General features: G+C 21.8%; 1 protein-coding gene across 3 annotated transcripts in view; it reads left to right on the top strand.

Moving 5' to 3' along the window:
• Nucleotides 1–12,896, top strand: part of unc-13 — a 347,436-nt gene that overhangs the window by 72,824 nt on the left and 261,716 nt on the right. The window lies entirely within an intron of this gene.

Genomic DNA, 12,896 nt, shown 5'->3' with positions numbered 1-12,896 from the left:
GATTTTAATATAGTGTGTTTTTTTGATAAAAATAATAAGATATCTTTATCTCAACTTATCATTTTGTCTTAATATTACTTTATTATTTTATAATTATGACATAATTACATATGCGGCATATAAATAATATATTAACAGAAGCTAACTTAGGTGAAAGAAGAAAACAGAGCAGAATAAATTATGAAATAGTTAAGGTATTGATGAATAGAAGAAATTTAATTTCACATTCAATATATCTGATATTCAATGACTAATAAAATATATGAAATTTGGCATTTGTATTAATAACAAAAATTTTTAAGTATCACATTTTATGTTCTGTTTTTTTTCTATGTTGAAAAGAAAATTTTTATTTCAAGACAGAATGTAATTACAAGAAAAAGTATATAAAGAACTGATCATAGTTTGCTAAACAAATGTAATTATAAAGATTAAAAAGGAGAAATTCTAAATTATGTCTTAATTCTAATCTATTTGAAATTGATTTTTATTCTGAAAATAAAAATAAACATTATCAAACATATTTTATCAATCAATAATGATAAAAAGTAATTTAAGCAAATTACTTTTTATCATTAGTTCTTTTATAATTTTAAAATTTGTTAAAAATATTTTTTTAATCACTTTATACTAAAATATAGAAAAGAAAGTATTGTATTAAGTATTTTAGTATTTTGTTGAATTTTTACACTGCTGTTTTAAAATACATCTGATATGGTTGATTTCATAATAAAAATTCAAATTTAAATAAAATTTATTTTCTAAAAATAACATTATATTCATGCAAATTTATTTCATATACATTATGCATAAGTATATATAAATAAAAATATTTTTCTGATTTATCAGTTCAATATATTATAGACAACAGTTGTTTGTTGATGATACTTTTTCAATAAAAATATGTAATAAAATAAATAAATTAACATAGTTATATAAGTATTGATAGTTTATAATTTTGTTGATTGATCTTTGTCAGAAGAAAAAGTAAGTTTAAATTTTCTGAACTTTTTTGTTTTTAACCTACTGACAAAGAAACTGATAAAATTTGATAGTATCATTTATTGCCAGTTAATGTCTTTGCTGTTACTGAGCTTACAAAATGTAATCCACACATGATAAAATACAGATATATAGAAGAAAAATGAAAACAAGAATAAATATTTTTTTCTTAAAGTACAAATGTGCACAGGCATCACTATAATGAACAGAGAGGATATACCACCCAAACATTTCTGTACTGGCAGATTCTTTCCTTTTCAAGATACATATGTATTTTTTTATTTTATTTCACTACAAAAATTAGGAGTAGAAATGAGTACAATGTACTATACATAATGGTTACATCTAATTTTTTTATATCCAGTCAAAGCCCAACTATGAGAAATTTTTCTTATTGTCATTGGCTCTACCTGTAATATATGTTCAGATCAACACTGATGCAAATGGAGAAAAAATAAAATATTGTGATATTATTTAAGTATTATGAAATAACATAATGATTATTTATACATATTTTTTTGGATGAAATATGAACTTAGGGTTGCAAAGAAATTATTCTTAATTCACTAGTAAATTATAATCTGCAAATTGAGAGATACTGGTATTACTCCCAAAAATTAAGAAGTTTAATCGGGAATTTATTGTTGATTTATATTATTATAATGCTTATTTTTATTTGTTTTTCTTACATCATATTACATTTTATAATTGTATTATATTACAGAAATTATATAAAATTTTTAACCTTGAGTACTTTTTTAATTGATTATAATTTTGACTAGTCTTATTACATAAATTATTCCTTGTTAAATGCATTCAAAAATTTAATGTTGATAGTTATAAATCTGAGCAATATCCTGAAAGTTTTGTACAAATAAAATGTACACAAATAAATCTATCTTTACACTATCTTTTGAATTTGTTTTCCACTTCAAATATTCTGTTTTGCATATTTTTAGTGGTAAATATGTTCTACTTTCATAACAAACCCTTATATAGCTAGTTAAAAATACATGAATTTATTTGAAAGTTTAATTTGAAGATTTAAATAGAGAGAAATTATGTAATGTTTAATGCAACATATAATTAATAAAAGTTAAAAATAAAAGTTATAACATATTAATAAATCATTAGGAACTATAAATTATGATGATGTGCACAATTTTATTTATGGTCATTTATAGTATAATAAAAAGTGAAGTAGAAATCAATAAGCTAACAGTAATATAGAATGCGTCAACTATTTTAATAAACATACAAATAATTTTCTCATTTAGAATTTATTGTATAATAACAAAATAATATGCTACTACAATAAAAATTGTAATATAAAAAGGTGCTTTAATATAGTTAAGATATACATTTTGATTTTATTAAAATTTATTATTACAGTTCTTGCAGAAGAATTAAAAATTGGCTGAATCAAATAATATGCCTACATTTAGATCAAATTTCGATATTAATCAGTTTATATTTAAATGTAGTGTAACTCAAAAATAATCTGGTGATTTAAAGTTTTTTACCTAGCAAATAAGCTTTCTTTTCGGTATTAAGAGATAAAACAGGTAAAAACATAAAAAGTAATAGAACAAATGTTTGTTCTATTCCTTTTTTTGTTTCTACCTGAAGAACATGGTTATTTATTATCATTGAAAGTACTTGTAAATATATTTGTTTTTTAAACTCAATATTGTCTGTTTTATCTCTTAAAACCAAAAAAGACAATTTTTTACTCCTAGTGATTTTATTTTGGTGTGTCTGTAGTATATTACATTTGAGCTTACTCTTATAGAATGGATGAATTTTATTAAAATTTTTATGAAATTGTATATACTTAGATATAAATATTATATTATCTAATGGTCTTAGTAATTATAAACAAAATTAAATCTTTTCAATAATAAATTTACTAATAATTATCAATCCAAAAATATTTTGGCTTGATAGATTTTCTTATAATTTCTATAATTTAGTTTTGATTAGTTTAAATTAGTTTAGTTTAGTTTTAATTTAGTTTTTCTTATAATTTAGTTTTGACTTTGATAGAAATAATATAAGAAAAGAAATTAAATGAAATTTAATGTCTTATTTAATATTTAATGGCTAATAATAATTTATATCATAAGGAAATTATAATTTAAAAAATAAACCAACATGTAATACAAGAGAAAATAATAAAGGATAGCAAAACTGAAATAGCTTTCAATAATAAAAGTGTTTAAATAATGAATAAATAATAATTTATGTGAAATGAAAAAGATGAAATTATTTTGTATTAACTAGAATTTTTCTTTATATTACATGCTAAATTTATTTTAAAATATTATTACAGTATATAAATGTTTAATTTTCATACCAATGTTTATATATTTCATATGTATTTGGCTAGAGCATAAAAAAAGCATAAATTTTTTGAAACATTATTTATTACCTCTTAAAACAATTTGAAAGCACAGGACCATCATCATAAAACAAACATTGCAAGTAACCAAGGAATAAAATAAAACTACGCAATAAACAAATACAAACTAACTTTTGAATTCAATTCTATCATCATGCTATTTGGAAACTGAATTCAACATGAATTTTTTGTATTTTGTTCTACTCCCTGATGTCTGGATTAGCATAACTTGAAAATTCTTTGAAACTGTTAAATAATTTCATTACATATAGGCTGTCAGAGCTATCTGAAAATTCATTTATAAATTAAACAGATATTGTATTATTGTTATAATATTAAAACTAAGTATTTAAATGCTGTAAGAATATTTTCATAGTATTATTTTATGTACTTTAAGACTGAGAAGAAATGAAAGGTTTTCCATATTAATTCAAGTTAACAGTTAATGTACTTAATCAACTAAACTAGACTGCATATATGATTTATGATAAAAAGACAAAATTTATAAAAATAAATTTGCTATATTCTTCAAAATAAGCTTGCTATATTCTGTGATTAAATAAATAGAAAAGAGTAACTAGAACAAAATTAAATAGTATTGATTAATCTGTTAGCATCTAATTCAGATGACGTCAATCAATTGATGTAAGTAGAGAATTAACAATTTCTATAGAACAAGTTCTGTAATAGTTTGAGTGGATAGAATTTAATGCCAGTGTACTTTGTTTTATCAAATTTCAGATTATATAGATTACTTTTATTTCTGGTATTTAAAGAAATTATGATACATTTCTCTAGAAATTTTTATCTTAAAATATATAAAATTGATTTATGTGTAACTATATTAACAAACAATAGAATTTGATTAATTAAAATTAACAGAAAGGAATTTTAAAGAACTGCTTCAACTTATACTTTTTGTTGAAAAATTGTGTAATTATGTTTTATAAATGTATTTATATTACAATATTCTCTAATGAAGTTAAAGATAAGATTATTGATTGTGGAAGATTGAGAAAGAGGAGACATGATACAAAAGAAAATTTGTATTCCAATAATTTGAATTAAAAATGTTTGCATATAAATATATCTGTGAAGTGACAATGTAATAATAAAATTTATTGATTCACTGATCATAATCTATATTCTTATTTATTAGCACTAAAAATAAATTCACTGTTACATGCTAAAGAATAATAAGGCTAAACTGTTATCATCAAACACTGTGAAATCAATTTTTGCTTGCAATATGACATGTACAATTGGAATAATACGATTAAAAAAATTGTTGGGCTGCAATTTGAAAAAATTGTAAACTTATAAATTACCACTGTCGTCTGTCCATCTGTCTTTCCTTAATCTTGAGAATTGAGTTAGATATGTGAAATTTGAGACTAGACATGGAAACCTTAAGGGCAGAAGGCCCCAATTAACTATATATGAAGTTTTGATGCAAACCAGAAGTCACATTGTTTCAATTCAAAACTTTTCCCCTGAAAGCAGTTAATAGAGGACTGGCACAACTCTATTGTTAAAGGAAAAGTATGATATATTGGGGCAAGCCACTACTAATTTGAGGTGGTGGTTGATATATTTTAAATGAAATAAATTAAAAATGTGATTAAAAATTTCCACCTGGTGTTATGAAGAAGTCACAATAAATAATTGTTTGTATTTATCAGAAATAATTGTAAAATGACACATGACAAGCAATGAAAATATTAACATATACATGTAATGATTTTAAATATGCACACGATGACTTAATTTAATAAATGAATAGATATATGCATAAGAAATGCATTTTATAACAATAAAAAAAAGTGCATAGGGCATTTTTTAATTCTATAAGTAATAAAAAAAAATCATTTGCATTTAAAAAGGAAATGTTAATGTTTGCAAATTTCTAAAACAATAGATACGTATTAAATCATCCCACACAGTTCTCAATTATCTATTAATAATACAGGTGATGTCCCTAAAACAACAAACAGATAACATACCTTATAAAATGTATATTAAAATAAATCAATACTAAACATGCAATAACTGATAAAATGATTTGTAAAAAAGAAAAAATACTTAATTTTATCTATAAAATTTGTATAGATCAAGAAGTAGTTTATCCTTTCAAAGTTGATGTTGATGAAAATATAAATTTATTTTTTAATAAATGTAAAACAATGTCAATACTTTTGAATTTTTTTAATTTATTGAAACAAAATATATTTATAATGATGTACTAACACAATTTATTTCAAAAAGAAATTTTATTGAAAAAAATATTTAATTGTAATATTTAAATTTCAACTAAATTTGAATATTTCAAATTTTATTTATTATTTTTATTACTTTTTTTCCTTCACAAAATTTTAATTAAAATACTTTATAATTTATATAATTTTTTCAAAAATTGAATAGTTTTTATAACTTATATTTCAAATTTATAAGTCAAATGTTGATTAAATTTAAAACAAAACAAACTTTTAAATAAATAAATGAAAAGTAAATCTTATATAGAAGTTTTCTTATGGAATTTGTTATAAAATTAAAATAGTGAAAAATTAAATATTTATAGAAGTACTGAGAATGTACAGTTTAAAATATATATACACTTGTTCTTCAATAAATTTTATATATTTAACAAAAATCAATATAAGGTGGTTATTATATAAGAAAGATCTTAATTAGCATTGCAAATATTAAGATGTATTATATTATTTTATTTTCACATTAAAGTTTGAATTGAAAGTTAAACTTAAAGAATTAAACATGTTTTCTAAGTAAATTTGCTTTGTTGGTTAATAAATTTATAAAATTGTTTTGCTTAGTACAGTTTAGCTTGATATTGAATAAAATAACCATTTATTTTAACTTTGTATTGATGAATTTATTTTAAATTTAAAATGTGAACATATGGTTTCATTTTTATTATATTAAAATTATATAAATTTCATTATAAAAAATGTTTAAGATTAAATACTTTGCACAAGGAGTTTTGTGAACAGTAATAGAAGGTAGATTATTATAAGATGAATGGATTTTCAGAAAAGTTACATTTTTAACCTTTCAAATATATTATATATTTAAAAAAATAATAGTTTCTGAGAATAATAATTTAATAAGAATTAAATATACAGTATTTGGATTAGTACCTGAATTGTTTTAAAGTTAAATTTTTAGTATAAAAATAGCATTATATTACAAATTTTTCAAGGTTGTTTAATTTAATTTGCTAAAAATTGTTTTTCTTATGTTAGAATGCATCTTTTTACAGTGCTATTTTTTATTTACATATTGAATTTTACTTTTAAATTTATTGGAATTTAGAATAACATGTACAATTTTGCTCAGATATATAGAGTTTAACTTTTTTATAGAAGATTTTTCTTTTATAAAGATATAAATTAAGGATGTGCTACATTGATAGACATTCATTAATAAATGTGCGTGTTTAAATATAATCATTAATTTTAATTTAATTTCTATAACACAAAAAATGTAAAATTCTCTATTCTTAAATATATTACAATTGAAAAATGGTTTTGCCAAAAATATAAAAGAATTTTCAATTTTAAAAATAATTTTTTAGAGAAAAATATAATACTTCCTGATTACAAGAAATATATTAAAACAAATTAAAAAATTGTAGACAAAAGCTAGCCTAGAGATTTATGGTGATCTTAAATTGTAAGATATATTTAATTAACTAATTAAAATTTGATATAATATTGCATGTAATGTTATATATAAACTCTGTGTACAGTTGTAATAAGAATTTTAATTATTAAAATATTTAAAATTCCATATTAAATATACAGTCAAACCTGTTTTTATGCGCTCCTTTTATGTGCGATTTTTATTTGTGCGATTTTTTTAATGCGAATTTTTAATTTGTGCGGTATAGTTGGCGACTAGTCTCGTGCGATTCGTCATGTCTCACGTTGACTTATTATAGCTAAATAAACTTATTATAGCATAAATGCACTTATTATAGTAATATTATTGCATGAATATGCGAAAAATGAAATAATTTACTTTTTAAGTCAACAAAACACCACCTGGACAAAAATATGTAAAACAGACGATAGACCAGACGATGCAGTCAAGTGCTGACATCTGTTGTCAATAAATTCTATTTCGTACGGTTTTGAGTTATTTTCTATGTGAGACTTTTTTTATGCGGTCCCTGTTGACCGCATAAAAAAATTATTTTTTTAATTGTGTTGCGAAAACTATTATTTACAGCCATTCGTGAAGTTTCGTGAGATTTTTTTTAATGCGTTTTTTTTAATGCGGTCCCTATCCCCCGCATAAAAACAGGTTTGACTGTATATATATATATATTAAATGAAACAATTAGATATATTAGAGGAGGATTTAAAAAATTAAAAATATTATCAAATTTATTTCAAGAATAAAAGAAAATTATAATTTGAGTAAATAAGCTTTTTTTTCTTAAACTATTAATTTTAATCTAATTTTGGTTTGTAATTCATTAATTATTGCCAGTGTAATTTTATGCTTAATTACTTTAAGATTAAAATTATGTATGAGTAAACTGCAATAAAAGAAAGAATGTCCATGTAAAAAATGTCTAAAATTGTATAAATAAAAATGTAATAATAAAATCTAAAAGTTGTTAATAAAATTTAAATTATTTTTGAATAAATACATATACATATCAGATTACATTAATTCTTAGATTCTTTTTATAATTTCAAAAGTTTTTATAAAGTAACAAAATACATTATTTTTTGGCAATAAATTAATTAGATAATGTAATTTTCACAGAATAAGAAAAATATTAAATAGAAGATTTTTGTATTTGATATACAGTATATAAGTTTAACTTGATTGATTGACAATCAAGTCATATAATTTTAAAATTAAGTCATTTTGAGATAAATTAACAAACCTGAACAAGAAAATAGAATGAGGATTATATATTATTATACTTAGATTTAAAATTATATCTTGTATTTCTGATTGTTACTGATAATGAGTCAATTAACTTATCTTAAGGGTGCTTTTGAGAAATCACCATATAAATTTATTTTTACTACATTTAAAGATGTACTTATATCAAATAAGCATAATTCTATTTAGTAGTATCTTTAAGTTTTATCAACTAAAGCATATAATTTTGAAATTTGATTTATATTTAATAAAAAGTTATTATTAATTCTTATTTAATTATTATACATTCTACTTTTAACTTGCATATCAATATAGAAAGGGAATATCAATCTTTATTCTAAATGATACTTTTCTAATATTTCGTTTCTATATTGATATGCAAGTTAAAAGTAATGGCTGAAAACATTTCTAGTTAAAGAAATATATTTTGATATTTTAAATAAGTAGTCTGTTTAATTTTGATTTTCAGTATGGTGCTTCCCCATTTTTGTGTTATGTAATTATTATTCCATATTTTCTAAAAAATAGAAGGTAAGATAATACTTCAAAAAGTATAAGTTCAGAAATTTTGCTGTTATTAAGACAAAAGAAAACATTTCAAACAACAAATTGAAATAAGTTCAATGCATTATTATAACATTGGTATTAAACATACACTCAAACCTGTTTTTGTGCGGTCTTTTTTTGTGCAATGTTTTATACGTGCAATGTGTTTTGTGCAATTATTTTTGTGCAGTATACCAATTTGATTGAAATTCATATACCGCACACAAAAAATCACACAAAACAAATCGCACAAATAAAAAATTGCACAAAAATAGACCGCACAAAAACAGGTTTGAGTGTATGCATTAATTCTAACAAATTTAGAATTGCTATGTAAATTAAATAATACTCTTTTAGTTGTTTGCCTGTTTAATATTTTAACTGAATGATAAGACATTAATATATAACTAAATGCTGTTTTGAAAGTGGATTAATTCAACCAACAAAAAATATGTTGATGCTTAATACATAAGATTAAAAAAAATAAAATGATATTTTATTTTATTAATGTAATTAGTATTTTAATATTTTATGAAATTGATAATTGAACATTTAAAAATTCTTTTTGCTGGAAATGGATAAAAATTGTTTACGTTTTATGTAGAATAAACAACTATTATTTTTTGTGTGTTTAATATTTCAATATCTAGTTAATTTTTAAATTTCATTATTTAATAACTTTTATTAAACAAAAGATAAGCAATTTTGTTTAAACAATATTGTTTATCTTTTTAAAAACAAAATTGTCAATTTTAAACATGTAGTTTAATAATAATTTAAAATTTGTAAAATCAGAAAAACAACAATTAAAATTTATACAAAAATGTTAATTAAATTTGATATTAAAGTATTATTGGGCTGCAATTTCAAAAAATAGTAACCTATAAATTCCCACTGTCATCCATTGTCTTGCCTTCTTATAATAAATTCAAGACCAGATATGAAAAGCTTAGGTGCAGGAGGCCCTGATTAACTATATATGAACTTCTGGTCTAGACCAGAAATCACGTGAATTCAATTCAAAAATTTTCTTGTGAATGGAGTTACATAGATGACTGGTATGACTATTGCTAACAGGAAAAGTATGATGTAGAGGGGATAGCCACTACTAATTTGAGGTAGAGAGTATATATTGTATATTAAATAAATTTAAAAATTGCATCCCAGCATTGTGGTGATGTCATGATAATTGCTCATTATTAAATAACTTTATTACAAAATTGGTTATTATTGGTTTTCTAGAAAACTTTCATCAGAAACTGTACAATTATTCTATCGTTATATAAAGGTGATAAATTACAATGTGTAGCTTTAGCTTTTAAATATAACAACTGACAGTCTTATGTTAAGTTTAGATTATTATCAGGCATCTTCTCCATTAAGAAAATGATTTGAAATGTTTTCATTAAAAGTTAGAAGAATTGTTTTAAAAAAACATATTTTTGATGACAGGAACATGTTTTCTGAAACTATCAAAGCAAAATTGTGCATGTTACAATTTCAGTTTAGCTGAAGTAATCATAAAGTCCAAAACTATACATTAAAAATTGTTTCGTTACTTTTTCTTTTACTTTTGAACAAAGCATGAACATTTTTTCTTTTTACAAATTAATAATTATTTTTTAAATTTGAAAAATTTGAATATATGATGTAATAGATTTAAAATTTTTTTATTGAATTTAAAATTGAAACTGTAAATTGAATATTTGTAATTAATAATTTAAAATTCAGGTTTTTCACTGTACAGAAAGTTTCATTGAAGAAGAAAGAATTCTGGTTAGTTTCTAATAGCAAGTAATCTTTTTGAGATTATTGTGAAATCACCAGTGTCAGAAAATATGAATGTTTTGTAATGATAGCAATTTTAACAATGCTATACTCTCTTGCTAATCTAAACCTGCACTAATTTAAATTCCATTTTATCCAAACTAGATTTGTTTGTCATCAAATGTTCTAGCCAAAAACAAACAGAAATCAGTGTTTGTTTTTTTTTTAATTTATTATTTTTTAGAAACATGAAAAATTTGTAAATTAGTATGGACTATTCACATTAAAATGTATATGTTTCAACATAAATTACAGTGTATATTTCAATACAATATATAATTCTTTTAATATATATATTTGTCTGTGGTCTTTTCCTTCCTTTACTTTATATATAAATTCTAGTGACATATCCAGGATTTTGATAATATTGGTTTTAACCAAGACAGATTCAGGGACACCAAGATATGTGCCCTCTGTCATTTTTTTTTTTTTTTGGGGAGAACATTACTCAATTATTTTAGAATTAAGTTAGTTACCTAACTTTTTACATCATCCTTTTTTTCATTAGCTTTTTAAAATTGTTAAATGGAAGTTGGAAAATAGATAATTGATAATTTTGAATTGATAGATTTATTTATAAATTATATAAACTACAGAATGATTTATACTCTGTGATTTAAAAAGGAATAAAGAATATATAAAATCATTGTTTATTTTTACTAGAAATTATTGAAATTGAAGTTATTTTATGTTCATATGTACTGTAATTAATTATCTTTTAGTCTGTGGTCTACACTTTGACATATTCCATGAAACATCAGTTTAAATTTTTCTATTATCACTTGAATTATGTTATTCTTACAAAAATTAGTTTCTGTAACAACAATATAAGTAATTTATATACTGGAATCAATGATACTTCTCCATAAATTTATTTTCTTTGTTCTTTGCTTATACATTTGATATACATACTAATGAACAACTGGAAAGATTTAACAGATAATATATTAAGATTTTTGTATCTAAAAAATTAATCGGTCATAATTAAGCACATTCTAAATAGGCATAGTAGACTCGGGCCTAGAGCAGCAGATTTTGAGAAGCAGCAAAATTGGTGGACATAGTACAGAAATTTCACAAAAAAGTATAAAATTCCAAATATTGCAGTATTTATAATTATTATTGTCATTTACATTACTTATATCATTGTTTCTATTAATTGATCAAATTACATCAGATAGCTTTGATTACTTATAATAATGTAAACACATACCAATATGCATGATGTCATTTTTAATTAAAACAAAATGTATCATCTATGTTAACTATACTGTTTAGTAAAATATATCAGTTTTAAATTAATTTCCAAGTTAGCATCAGAAGGATTTACATTTAGGCTACATCAGAAAAAGATGGCATTCTAGGAATTTCTAGCTTAGCATAAATCTGACTCTGTATATTGCTGTATACACAAACACAAAATGATTAGTCATAATCATATCTGATCAGTTTTTAGCCTAAGGAAGCTAAAACAATTTGTGATAGAAAGGCAAGAAATAAATGCCTAAAAGTTTATATATGAATTATAAATGATAATGTAATTATAAATTATAAATGAATAAGCTTGACTGAATGCTAGTCTTTAAAAATATATTTATAAAAACAAACTATGAAATAATGATGAGAAAAGAGACATATATTAAAGAATGAGAATAATTTTTATGTTATAGAAGAGATTATTCTTTAGTAATATGTTGAAAAATGAGAAAAAATACATTCTATTTGAGATAATTTGTTATCAGATTAAAAGTTGAAAGGAGGATGCAGACCTGTAATAAAAAAAATATACATTGGTCTTATTACAAGAAAGATTAGCTTAGATAAACACAAAACATATTAATTTAAATGAAAAAAATTATGGCTTTCCTTCTTTGTTTGAATTCATATTGCTTAATACCCTGATAAAAAACTAAACTTTGATTTGCTTTTGTTTTTGTTGCTTTGATTATATTTGTTAGATTATATCTAATAAATAAATGAACTTAGTTTTTTAAGTGAAAGCTATGTTCTTATAATCTTACATTAAATGATTCTGTATTAACATAATATAATGTTATTTTTAGAACAATTATGTTAATTTACAAAATTTTTTTTATCATTATGAACTATAAAATAAAAAAGAATAATCATGTTGTTTATGGTAATGACTTTGTACATAGAAAAGTTTTTCTATGTACAAAGTTTTTCTAATGACTGATAT

This window comes from Centruroides vittatus, unplaced genomic scaffold (genome assembly GCF_030686945.1).
Source record: "Centruroides vittatus isolate TY-2023 unplaced genomic scaffold, ASM3068694v2 contig_341, whole genome shotgun sequence".
In the NCBI taxonomy this organism is placed as follows: Eukaryota; Metazoa; Arthropoda; class Arachnida; order Scorpiones; family Buthidae; genus Centruroides; species Centruroides vittatus.
This window is presented reverse-complemented; position numbering and strand designations above follow the sequence as displayed.